This window comes from Lipotes vexillifer, unplaced genomic scaffold (genome assembly GCF_000442215.2).
Source record: "Lipotes vexillifer unplaced genomic scaffold, Lipotes_vexillifer_v1.1 scaffold13, whole genome shotgun sequence".
Taxonomy (NCBI): Eukaryota; Metazoa; Chordata; class Mammalia; order Artiodactyla; family Lipotidae; genus Lipotes; species Lipotes vexillifer.
Window position 1 is genome coordinate 1,035,478 of NW_006790761.1, and position 12,539 is coordinate 1,048,016.

General features: G+C 48.4%; 1 pseudogene; it reads left to right on the forward strand.

Moving 5' to 3' along the window:
• The first annotated feature begins 625 nt into the window (after positions 1 to 625).
• LOC103086292 (cytochrome P450 4A11-like) lies at positions 626 to 5,782 on the forward strand (annotated as a pseudogene).
• Positions 5,783 to 12,539: the final 6,757 nt, after the last annotated feature.

The following is a 12,539-nucleotide window of genomic DNA, read 5'->3' on the forward strand; positions in this document are numbered from 1 at the left end:
CCTTGGCTGGTGAATCACAAGCTCCATATATCTCTTTATTTCATCTTCTCTCTATGAGTGTCTGTCTCTGTGTCCACATTTTCCCTCTTTTATAAAGGCACCAGTCACATTGGATTTGGGCCTACCCTAATGACCTCACTTAAACTTGATTTGAGGGGACACAACTGAACAAATAACTCTAATATAAGTCTGTGAAAAACACTGGTACACCACGGAGTCCATTACTAAACATTTATCAAGCACCCACTATGTGTAAGTTTCTAAAGGCAGTTCTGGATGAAGGCCCATAAATGGTCCATCTGGAAGCCAGAATAGGGCCTTAGGCCAAGTCTCTGCAAAAGAGCAAGAAGCCAGATCAGAGTCCAGCTTATCAGAAACAGTTCCAAACTCCTAAATTTCTGCTGATAGATCCAGAACTATCTCCTGGTTGCTGTCCTAACCTCCAGCACCCCTCCAACCACTGGTCCTAAAGAGAACATTTTACTGATGTGTCTTTCCCTCTGTTACAGTACCCAAAGGACCAGGAGCTGCAAGAGGTACTGAAAAGGTAGAGAAATTCCCATGTGTCTCTCCTCACTGTCTGTGAGGGAACAGGGTTCAGCTGGTGGTCTATGACCCTGACTACATGAAGGTGGTCCTGGGGAGATCTGGTGAGTACAAAAACATGATCCCAGCTGGAGCGTATTTTCCCTCTTGGGTACATGCCCCTGGGTCTGTGAAATTCCAGAAGAGATTGCCAGTTCAGTCATCAATACCTGACTGTCTACCATCCAAACACCAGCCCACATCCCAGTCAAAGAACAGCATTGTTCACTTAAACGGAATGCTAAACAGCTGTCTGGGGCTGCATGTTTTCAGTCTTTCTTCTTTAACCCTATTGAGATGATTTTTATGTAAATAGCCCCAGATCTGAAAGACAATTTCTTATGCACACTGACTTGCATTTGCCTATCCTGGGTCATTGGATGGCTAAACCATCACAAATTGGAGGAAAACCACAGGCTTCTGTCTTAATCTATGGCACTGAACAGAGCCTATATTTCTTGTCGATTCACCTTCTTAGCCCCGTGAGTGTTCTGCTGTTGGGACACTGAGTCTGCCTTCCTGGGCCCACAGTGACTATCAGGACAGAGAGAGTCAGGGATGGGAGGCAAGTGGGAGGTGGCTTGAGACAGACTGCCAGCTGGCAGACAAGCATCAGGAAGGGCTGGCAGCCCATGGTCTGGACACAACTGCTCTGCGGGCTGCCTGCCTTGTTTGGTCCTGTCCGCTTTCCTGTAATGCCTTCCTTACTTTTTCAAACCCTAAGTTTGCAGGTACCTACAGATTCTTGGTCCCCTGGATTGGTAAGTACATCAAAACTAGTACCCTGGTACACTAGTAAACTAGTAAACTCTGGTACACTCCCAGTTAGGTTTACCAAGAGCTGCCTTGCTGACTCACAGAGAACAACAAGTGCTTGCCACCCTGTCACCACCCTCATCTCTGAATCAAGCCTCATTTCCGTTCTTCTAATAAAGCCCTCACCCCTTTTTATAGGTGCTGAGAGCCCTCCTGAAGCTAAGCCTCTTCTTATCACTTCTCAGTCCTCTGCGATATTCTCAGCCTATTAACTAATTCCTTCTATCACCTGCCCCCCTACTCTTTTTCAACCTCTGTCTCACAGCTGTCATAATCACATCCTATGGACCAGCCATTTTGGAAATTCACGTTCCTGAATTGTACTGGCCTTTCCTACCTTTGTCCGTGATGTGCCCCCTCCTGACACCCTTGGTTCCTCCCAAGTTGTCCCCAGTCGTCCCTCTGATCCAGTCTCCCCAACCCACACACACACCCATCTGTGGCCCAGGGAACGGTTTGCTCGTGTTGGAGGGGCAGACGTGGTTCCAGCACCGGCGGATGCTGACCCCAGCCTTCCACTACGACATCCTGAAGCCCTACGTGGGTCTCATGGCCGACTCTGTCCCAGTGATGCTGGTGAGTCCATCCCTCGTCACCTGGACCCACTCTCATCCAGCACAGCTGACAAAGTCCACTCTCAGACCCTTGTGTCCCTCAGGCGTCCACCAGACCCAGCCCCCAGAAGGACGCATTCAGAACTTACTAGGAGACAGGGCTCTCCAAGAACGGATGGGATCCAGGCACCACCTTGGATCCACACTTCAGTCGTCAATACGGGAAAGGCGGGCCACGGTGTGTATTCAGGGTCCACTCTTCTCCCAATTCCGTGTCTTCAATGCAGTGGGGACTAGATTAAGGGTTATTCCCCTTGACAGCAGGGCAAGCTGCCCCTGCCGGCCTGGGCAATGACACCTTCGGGGGAAAGGTGGACATCCCAGGATATCACTCATGTGGGCTCTGGCCTGGGGCCCAGGGCTTCTGCATGGAATTGAGCTCCTGATGGGAGGAAATGGGAGCAGGTCTATCATGCATTCACAGAGCTGGGTCCTGCAGGATTTTGATTTCTCACCAACTGGTCTCAGCTATCGTTTAATGAATGAAAGGAAGTCTCTGATGTCCCTTTCTTGGGACCCTAGTACTGGAATCTTATGCTATCTCTTACCTTGACAAATTTGCTTACGAGTGTTGGCCATCGCCTGTCCAGGTCTGATCTCAGGATACAAAAGATTCCCCCTTGTCTCCTGAGAGACTATGCTTTCTGGCCTTCCAAAAGGCCAGAAATATAAAAGTTATAAAAGTTTCTGAGATATAGGCATCACATTACACATGTGTGTTACAGCCTTAAATTGCTAAAACACATCTGCCTAGAAAGTGAGGAAAACTCATCCAAAGACTTAGAGAAATGGAGAGAGAGCCTGGCCTTGTCAGCACAGGCCTTCTGGGGGAGCAGAGCAGGGTCAATGTTGCCCTCCCACCACAGGACAAGTGGGAGGAGCTCATCAGCCTGGACTCACATCTGGAGGTCCTTGGACACGTCTCCTTGATGACCCTGGACACCATCATGAATGCGCCTTCAGCCGCCAAGGCAATGTCCAGACAGACAGGTCAGTGACAACCCTTCAACAGCAGGGTCCTTGTCCTCACCAGCTGGGGAGGACTTACCCGAGAGGCAGTTAGGGCAGCGTGGATGCTTATCAGCACAGAAAGCAAAATTCTGCACAGAGCCATGGACCACAGTCAAATTCCACCCAGACCAAACTTGACTCAGTCACAGGTTCCTGATTCCTGCACAGGGAGAAGCCTGGCTGCTCAGGCCACTTGTAAAGGACAGAGGGTCTCCCGGGCTGTAAGGCAGAAATGACAAAGCCTCAGTGCTGCCTGTCCCCACTGACTGAGGAATCCCCACCTGGAGCTCCACTCCGTCTCCAGGTCAGAGGCTCCCTCCACTCCAGTCTCCTCTGCATCCTCTCCCTTCAGGAACATCCAGTCCTACATCCAGGCCATCAGGGAGGGACCTCGGCAATCTGACTTTTTCCCGATTAAGAAATGCTTTCCAACAGAACGACATCATCTACAGGCCTAGCCCTGAAGGCCGCTGGAGCCACCGCGCCTGTCAGCTGGCCCATCAACACAGGTTCTTCTGATCCTTCTGGGTGGCTCCCGCCCATTCACCCCCATCATGCACATGTAAAAGGGCCTGGCCTTGACGCCTCAGGCAGAGCCCAGACTCCTGCTTCCTCTTCAGGGGCTGGCACACACCCACACTGTGTACTTCCTGGTGCCGGGGTTGGGAACTGAGACGTCAGGGTGTCAGGTGAGGTGCAGGGAGATACACGTGTCACCACGTTGCTGACGGTGGAATGAGACCCCCTCCCAGCATCATTCAGGCAGAGCCTCCACGGGCTGTGCTATTGAGGGGACTCCCGACCTGGATCAGACGATGCTGGAGCTCTCTGCCCTGATATGTGCGCCCATTCCCACCCTCGTCCTCATCCACCTGGTACTCAGATTGGGCCTGAGGGGCAGATAGGGCTACGGTGGGTGCTGCAACTGGTTCCCCAGAGCCCTCAGCTCTGCCTGGGAACCACTGTTCTGGGACAGATGGAGTGATCCAGCTGAGGAAGGCTCACCTGCAGAAGGAGGGAGAGCTGGAGAAGGTGAGGAGCAAGAGGCACCTGGATTTCCTGGACATCCTCCTCTTCGCCAGAGTGAGTGTGGGCAGGAGAGGCCTGAGGCTTTGCCCAGAAGCAAAGAGGGAGGGCAGACCCTGCACTCTCCCTGCCTCCGCAGATGGAGAATGGGAGCAGCTTGTCTGACAGGGAGCTCCGTGCCGAAGTGGATACGTTCATGTTTGAGGGTCACGACACCACAGCCAGTGGCATCTCCTGGACCCTCTATGCTCTGGCCTCCCACCCTGAGCATCAGCAGAGGTGCCGGGAAGAGATCCAGAGCCTCCTGGGGGATGGCACCTCCATCACCTGGTGAGTGCCCAACAGATGGGGGAACCCTGCCCCCTCAGCCAGTGGAGAACCCCTTGTTGTCCACTCCTGCCCGCCCTCAGCTGGGCTTCCTTTCAGGGACCACTGAACCAGATGCCCAACACGACCACGTGCATCAAGTAGGCACTGTGACTCTATCCACCAGTGCCAGTCATCGGCAGAGATCTGAGCAAGCCCATCACCTTCCTTGATGGATGCTCCTTACCTGCAGGTATGAACTTCACCCCAACCACTAACCTAAGCACTCTGCAAGACCACATGGGAAATCAGAAATCCACATGGGCTTGCCCACTTCCAGGATACTCTATTGTTTACACCTCAAGATAATTATTTACTCTGTAGTTAGGATAAGGTGTATGAAATGCTTGACACAGAACTTGAACACAGCAAAAGCTCAATAAACAAATGCTAGACCCTGAATGTGGTCTTATAATGGAGCCCTAAAATGCCATTTTCCTGAGATGTGAAGGCTTGAGGGAGAAGCAGACAGAAACAGTGGGAGATGTGGTTCTTTCCATATGGGGTCTAAGTAAATGAGGGAGCTTGGAGAATCCACTGTCATGGGTCAGATGGTCCAGTCTCTGAGGAGCCCTCAGGTGGATGGCCGAGAGCAGCTGATGAATAGGTCTGAGAGCCCTGCCATTGTTGGAGGCCACCCATTGGCTCACCTTCCAGTGGGTCTGAATCCCAGCCCAGCCACTTCCTAGCTGTGGGATCACAGACACAACCCTCAACCTCTCGGAGGCTCAGGTGCCTCATCTGCACATGGGGATAGGAGTGCCTTCCTTGAGGGCTGCTGTGAGGATTAAATGAGTTAATGCACATTCCCCGAGTACTCATGATGGCACCTGGTAAATGAGAGTTGTCACTTGAGTTGCTCCTAAATGTAAGCCTCCAATTCTTTTCCTTTGCAATCCTGGGCCATCGTTACCTGCTCCTAATCTGTGCTGTTGTGCTTTGTCACCTCCAGCCCACCTGTTTTACAACAGCATCATGGTGGCTCTCATGGCAGCTCCCAGGCCTTTTGTGCTGGCACATTGCCCCTGCTGCCATGGGTACCATCAGTCTTCTCTCTCTCCTCCTTGCCCCACAGGAATCCCACTCTCCCTCTCCTTTTATGGGCTTCACCACAACCCGAAGGTGTGGCCGAAACCAGAGGTATGATGGCCATAGGAGGAGGGGATGGGATGCTCTCTCCAGACCAGCACCTCCCCTGCTCCCCCTCGGGGATTCTTGTCCCCTGGTGGATTGGTTCAAGGAGTTTGACCCCACCTGTCCTGGCCCTGGTGCTCTCTTTGCAGGTGTTTCACCCATCCTGGTTTGCACCAGGTTCTACTCAACACAGCCGTGCTTTCCTGCCCTTCTCAGGAGGATCCAGGTGAGACTTTCTGTACTTGGTGCAGCTGGGTGTCACTGGGTGCTACCCCATGTCTGTGACCTCCTACATTCATATGTGATGTATGCAGTTATGGCTTTTATGTTGGTGTATTGGGATGGAAGCATGTTTCTGTATGTTCAACATACAAGTGGCCTTTAGGGCAGGCCACAGACTAACCCACAGCTCTTTCTCAATGGCTGGCCACATTTCAGTGTCGATGGCTGTTCCAAGTTTAGTGTATTGTAGTGTTTTTCCTCACTGTAAGATGATGACTCTACCTAATTAAAATTACTCACTGTGTGTTAAATTTCAACTGTCCTCTGTTTCCATTGTCATAATTTTAAAGGGTAGATTTTTTATTCTACATCTTCTCAGTCCCACCTTTTCTATTCACTTCCCCATTATGCATCCTGTTGCATCATGAGTAGTTTACATATGCTTCCATTTTCAGATGCCCTGCATGAAACTGTTGAAGCCATATACTGGAAACGTTATAGCAGCGTTTTAAGAAAGTTTGTTATCAATGTGTGTCGCTTTGTACTTGGGGTCTATCCAAAAGACGTTCTGACAGCATATTAATGTCTGATACACATGACAATTTCCCCAGTTGTCAAAACTTTTCCTGTGATCTGAGATCTTTTTCCATGATATTATACATTGAGTCCAATAGTCCAAGCAGGCAAAAGTGTAGAATTGAGACAATCAAGTGCCTTTGAGAGAAAAATCTACTGATTTGTATATGATACATACATTTGAAAGGTTTCTGGCATGTAAAATATAGAGCATACTTGAAATAGCTGTTGAGTTGGACCAGAATACTCCATATCGGCTGCTGGGAAAATCCTCCCTGGCTGCTAGAATCCTCCCCTGTAATAGTAACTTCCATCAACTTTGTAATTACTTAGTAGAAACAAGTTTTTTTCTGAATCTCTAATTCTGTGAAATGTTCAGTTGGTGAATCAACCTTCACAGGACAGGCTTGACACAAACATGCTTCCAGAATATGCTCTAGGTTTTGGTTTCTGCCAGGGTCCTGTTCTTTCTTGTAGATATTGTCTGCACATCATGTGGCTGCCACTAGAGGACGGGGGTATGTACTAGGCAGCTCAATTCCTAGGTCAGAATTAATATTTACTTTTATTCCATTCTGGTTTTATTTTTCAATTCGATTAACTTTATTTAAATATAAAACTATTTATTAAGCTGTCTCTGTGTGCCAAGTCCTGTGCTAGGAGATGGGAAGGCAGAGATGAAAGACACTGTCCCTGCCTCCTAGAGTTCACATTCAAGAAACAAATACCTCGGCAATTCCCTGGCGGTCCAGGGGTTAGGACTCTGTGCTTTCACTGCCGTGGCCTGGGTTCAATCCCTGGTCGGGGAACTAAAATCCCGCAAGCCTCGTGGCATGGCCAAAAAAACAAAAAACAAAATAACAAATACCTCTAATCAAGACAGACATCATTCCTTCTTTCTTTCACTCACTCATTCATTCATTGAGCAGGTTGTTAAATGGTCCATGTTTCTGGCACTGTCCTGGTCACTGGACTGAGATGTGTTCTTGAGTTAACACTAATGGTGTCTTGGGGGTCCAGGGAGGAAGAGGTGTAGCCGGCAGTGGGGGGAGGGGACCTCAACAGGAGCGGAGCGAGGAAGAGGGGCTGGACAGGCGCGAGGTGAGTGAGGAGCAGCCCAGAGAGCGCTGTGACGCCAGCTGAGGCCCCGCGACGTGTCCTCCCTGCGATGGAGGTCGCAGCAGGCCCCGAGCCGCTGTGGCTGCAGTAGAGGGACGGGAGGCAAGGAGACTGAAAAGGCCAGCGAGGAGCCCACGGGATGGGAGGAGGGGCCTTGCTGGAGTAGAATGGGAAGGCTCCAGGGGCGGGTTGACCGAGGGGCTGCGGGGAGACAGGAGGCCGGAGCATCAACTGGGAGGCAAGCGGTCCAGCAGGTCGAGGGTAGCTAACCCGTGGCCCCTCCAAGAAGCCTCCCGGTTGCCATCCCGACTTCCTGACACAGCTCTGTCCTGTCCTGTCTGGGGACTGGGGCCCCTGCTTGTCTGCCATGGGTGGTGAGGGCCCGAGAGTTGCCCACAACCCCCTACAGGGCCCTGGCCTGGCCGGAAACCAGAAACGGCCTGTGGACGAGTGAACAAAGTACTGATTCACGTGACTTGACCCTGTGGCTTAGAGCGCCGACCCTCCCCCGCAGTACTTGCTGCTGCTGAGAGCAGAAGGAGGAGTTAGGAGCTAGTCCTGGAGAGAGGTGGCCTCTGTAAAGGTCAGCGGGAGAGGGTGGACCGAGGCTTGGGCGGCACGTTCGGTGTGACCCGTAAGGAAGGGATCGGGGCTGGGCCGCGGGGAGGAGCGCCCTGAACGCCCTGTGCCCGGCGGGGCTTAGAAGCCTCTGCTCACTTCCTTTTCCCTCCGTGACCCAGGAACTGCATCGGGAAGCAGTTTGCCATGAATGAGATGAAGGTGGCCGTGGCCCTGACCCTGCTTCGCTTTGAGCTGGCGCCCGATCCCTCCAGGGTCCCTGTTCCCATTCCAAGAGTTGTGCTGAAGCCCAAGAATGGGATCCACTTGCAGCTCAGGAAGCTCCTGTAACGCTCGTTGGAGACAAGGACGAGCTCTGAGGGCCCCTGCCTGCCATCCTGTCTCGCTGTCACTCTCCCGTCCTTGCCTCTGTGCCCACTTCCTGCTTCTATCTGCCCACCTGCCGGCCTACCTCATCTCCTGCCTCCTGCCCATCAGACTCTCTCACCCTTTCTCAGGCTTCCTACTTCTTTTTCTGTTACCTTTCTCCTATCCACCTGTATCTCTGTCTGCCAAGCTCCTCATCACCTGCCCTACTCCAGCCTGTCTGCCCTCTCCCTGCCTTTTCTCCTTTCTGCCTGCTTGTCTGTTCTGTATTAGTTTCCTCTTTCCACTACAAAAAATTACCAGGAATTTAGTGATGTACAACAACACAGAATTTTACTCATACAGTTTAGGAGATCACAGATCTGAAAGTGATTTAACTGGGCCACAACCAAGGCGTTGCAGAAGGTCTAAGGGAGAATCTCTTTTCCTGCATTCCCAGCTTCTAGAACTTGGCAGTGCTTTTCAGTGAGTGGATGAGGCCCCTCCCAGATTATCAAGGAAATCTTTTCTTAAATTCAGTGGATTGTAGATGTTAGCCATACCTACAGAACCTTCAGAGCAACAGCTAGACTTCTGTTTAATTGATTAACTGCATCTACAGCTTATCCAAGTTTACACAAAGAACTAAACATTACGGTCCACCCCTTCAACTTGGCATCCCTACAAATCCCCTTAAACCATACTTAATCTGCAAATAAAGACTTTATAAAGTCATACTCTGCCAAGTATCTGACGTATAGTTGAAAGACTCTAACCCTTTCACCTCAAGACAGCAGAAAGTCATTGGATGGTGGTCACTTTTTTCCCTGATATCCTGGAATTTTAATGCTGTGAGGTTAAGTTAACTATTATTAATATACCTTATGTTATATGTGAAGGGAATGAGAGAAGGAAGAAAAAAATCTGATACACACAAACATGCACACACGGTCATATTCATAACAAAATAAGGAAGAAATACTCATAATAATTACTGTCCTTGTTTCTGCAACTGATCACATGGTCATAACTAGCTATGATAACTACCTTCTCCCATCACCCACTCTATGTTCTCTTTGCCCTCAGAAAGCACCTCATCTGGTCATGGTTCTTTGCCTGGTGGGATGATTCAAAACTTCATTCTTGAAGGATCTGGGCCATTACTAGCCTGCCTGAACTGCACTGTGGCATTTTTCCATTTATTTTAATGACTGGGCATGGTAGTTCTAAGAGTCACCCAAAGTATCTCCTCTATTCCGAACATACTCCTCCTGACCTTCATTGGTAAGGAACCTACCAATTTCACTTCAGTATTCAGGATTATTCCAGTACAGAAACTGCCTTTGAGTTTCTGTAAGATGATGAGGCATGAGGAGGCGAAAGGGGCCAAGTGGCAGCCTTCACTTTCAGTTCAGTGTCATCATTGTGTTTCTGGGTGGAAGCCTGCCTCCCTTTGGAACTAAGGGAGCTCTAGGCTAACAGAGCATAAAGTTGCAGGGACAAGAAGCAAACATTTTGCTAATAGGATCCCTTGGCGTTATAATAATAATGAGTGGTGCCACTCATATTTCCATCCCTTGATTCCTGGACATGTGAATCTTGGCAGTGGAAGAAACAGCACCATGTTTATAGCAGCACTGTTTACAATAGCCAAGACATGGAAGCAACCTATGTCCATCAACAGATGAGTAGATAAAGATGTGGTATATATACAATGGAATACCACTCAGCCATAAAAAAGAATGAAAGAATGCCATTTGCAGCAACATGGATGGACCTAGAGATTATCATACTAAGTGAAGTAAGTCAGACAGAGAAAGTAAACATTATATGATATCACTTATATGTGGAATCTAAAAATATAATACAAATGAACTTATTTACAAAACAGAAACAGACTCACAGACATAGAAACAAACATGGTTACCAAGGAGAAGGCGGGGGTGGAATAAATTAGGAGTATGGGATTAACAGATACACACTACTAAATATAAAACTGGTAAACAACAAGAATTTACTGTATAGCACAGGGAACTATGTTCAGTATCTTGTAGTAACCTATAATGGAAAAGAATCTGAAAAAGATTATATATAAGCATATATCTGAATCACTTTGCTGTACATCTGAAACTAACACAATATTGCAAATCAACTGTAAGTCAATAAAAAAAAGCAATAGCACCATATATTGGGCATCGATTTATAACATATACAACCTCCTGGAGAACCTTACCTCAGACATGAGAGTTATTGCCACCTAGCTGGTGCTATATACCCAGACCTATTCTAAGGTTATTTTTCTGGTTCTGGAATGCATGATTGGAATATACATATATTCAGCAACTGGCAAGGAGACTCAGCTGAATTTAGGGGTTTGATGTCTCCGGCTTCACTGGGATCTTCCTATATATCCCCATTCCAATTTCTGGTTCCCATTACTTCCCAATAAATGCTCACACTTTGGCAGAAGATTGGGAAATCAATTTGCATCATAATTCAGACACTGACAGGATGAGATCCTGGGTTTAGTTTTCACAAATCTCAGCCCTAACTGAGGTCTTTGGCTACAGGAAACAAAGGTTCCTGGTTACAGGAAAAAAAGGTTTCTGGAAACAAAGGTTCCTGGCTACAGGAAACAAAGGTTTCAGGTCAGAAAAAGCAGCTTTCTTTTTTTTTTTTTTTTTTAACATCTTTATTGGAGTATAATTGCTTTACAATGGTGTGTTAGTTTCTGCTTTATAACAAAGTGAATCAGTTATACATATACATATGTTTCCATATCTCTTCCCTCTTGCTTCTCCCTCCCTCCCACCCTCCCTATCCCACCGCTCTAGGTGGTCACAAACCACCGAGCTGATCTCCCTGTGCTATGCAGCTGCTTCCCACTAGCTATCTATTTTATGTTTCGTAGTGTATATATGTCCATGCCACTCTCTCACTTTGTCCCAGCTTACCCTTCCCCCTCCCCATATCCTCAAGTCCATTCTCTAGTAGGTCTGTGTCTTTATTCCCATCTTACCCCTAGGTTCTTCATGACCTTTTTTTTTTTCCTTAGATTCCATATATATGTGTTAGCATACGGTATTCGTTTTTCTCTTTCTGACTTACTTCACTCTGTATGCCAGCTCCACGTAATATCAAACGACAAAAATCTCCCAGAGATCTCCATCTCAACACCAAGACCCAGCTTCACTCAACGACCAGCAAGCTACAGTGCTGGACACCCTATGCCAAACAACTAGCAAGACAGGAACACCATCCCATCCATTAGCAGAGAGGCTGCCTAAAATCATAATAAGGCCACAGACACCCCAAAACACACCACCAGACATGGACCTGCCCACCAGAAAAACAAGATCCAGCCTCATCCACCAGAACACAGGCACTAGTCCCCTCCACCGGGAAGCCTACACAACCCACTGAACCAACCTAAGCCACTGGGCACAGACACCAAAAACAACGGGAACTACGAACCTGCAGCCTGCAAAAAGGAGACCCCAAACACAGTAAGATAAGCAAAATGAGAAGACAGAAAAACACACAGCAGATGAAGGAGCAAGATAAAAACCCACCAGACCTAACAAATGAAGAGGAAATAGGCAAAGAAGCTTTCTGATCTTTTACCTGTAGCTTGGGCTGGCAATTCGAATCCCCCATCTCATCCATTTCTTTCCGCACTTTCTCCAGTGCAGCCAGGAGCAACCAGCCAGTCTCATTATACCCTTTAGTCTGACTAAAATGTCATAAGATATCAAATATATGGTCACCAGAACCTTGCCTTTTACAAAAATTTGGTTAGTAGCATCCAGGGATGATGTTTCGTGTATCTCTACTGCTACCTGATGCCCTGGACTGCCTGTGTCCTCGTTACCATTGACCACAGAGTCATTAGTATCTTTCCAACAACTTCTATTAGAGAACCAATTCTGGAAAACCCAGAAGCCAATTCAGGAAACTCATCCGAAGATTCTGTTCCTCTACAACTATTCTGGGTACCAAAATCTGTATTAGTCGGAGTTCTAGCAGAGAATTAGAACCAGTAGAATAGATGTCCATGCAGGGAAAGGGACAAACCCTGCAGGAGACAGTACCTGAAGGCTAATTCCCTGGCCAGCCCGGAGCTCTCCTGCCTCCTTCCCTGTAATC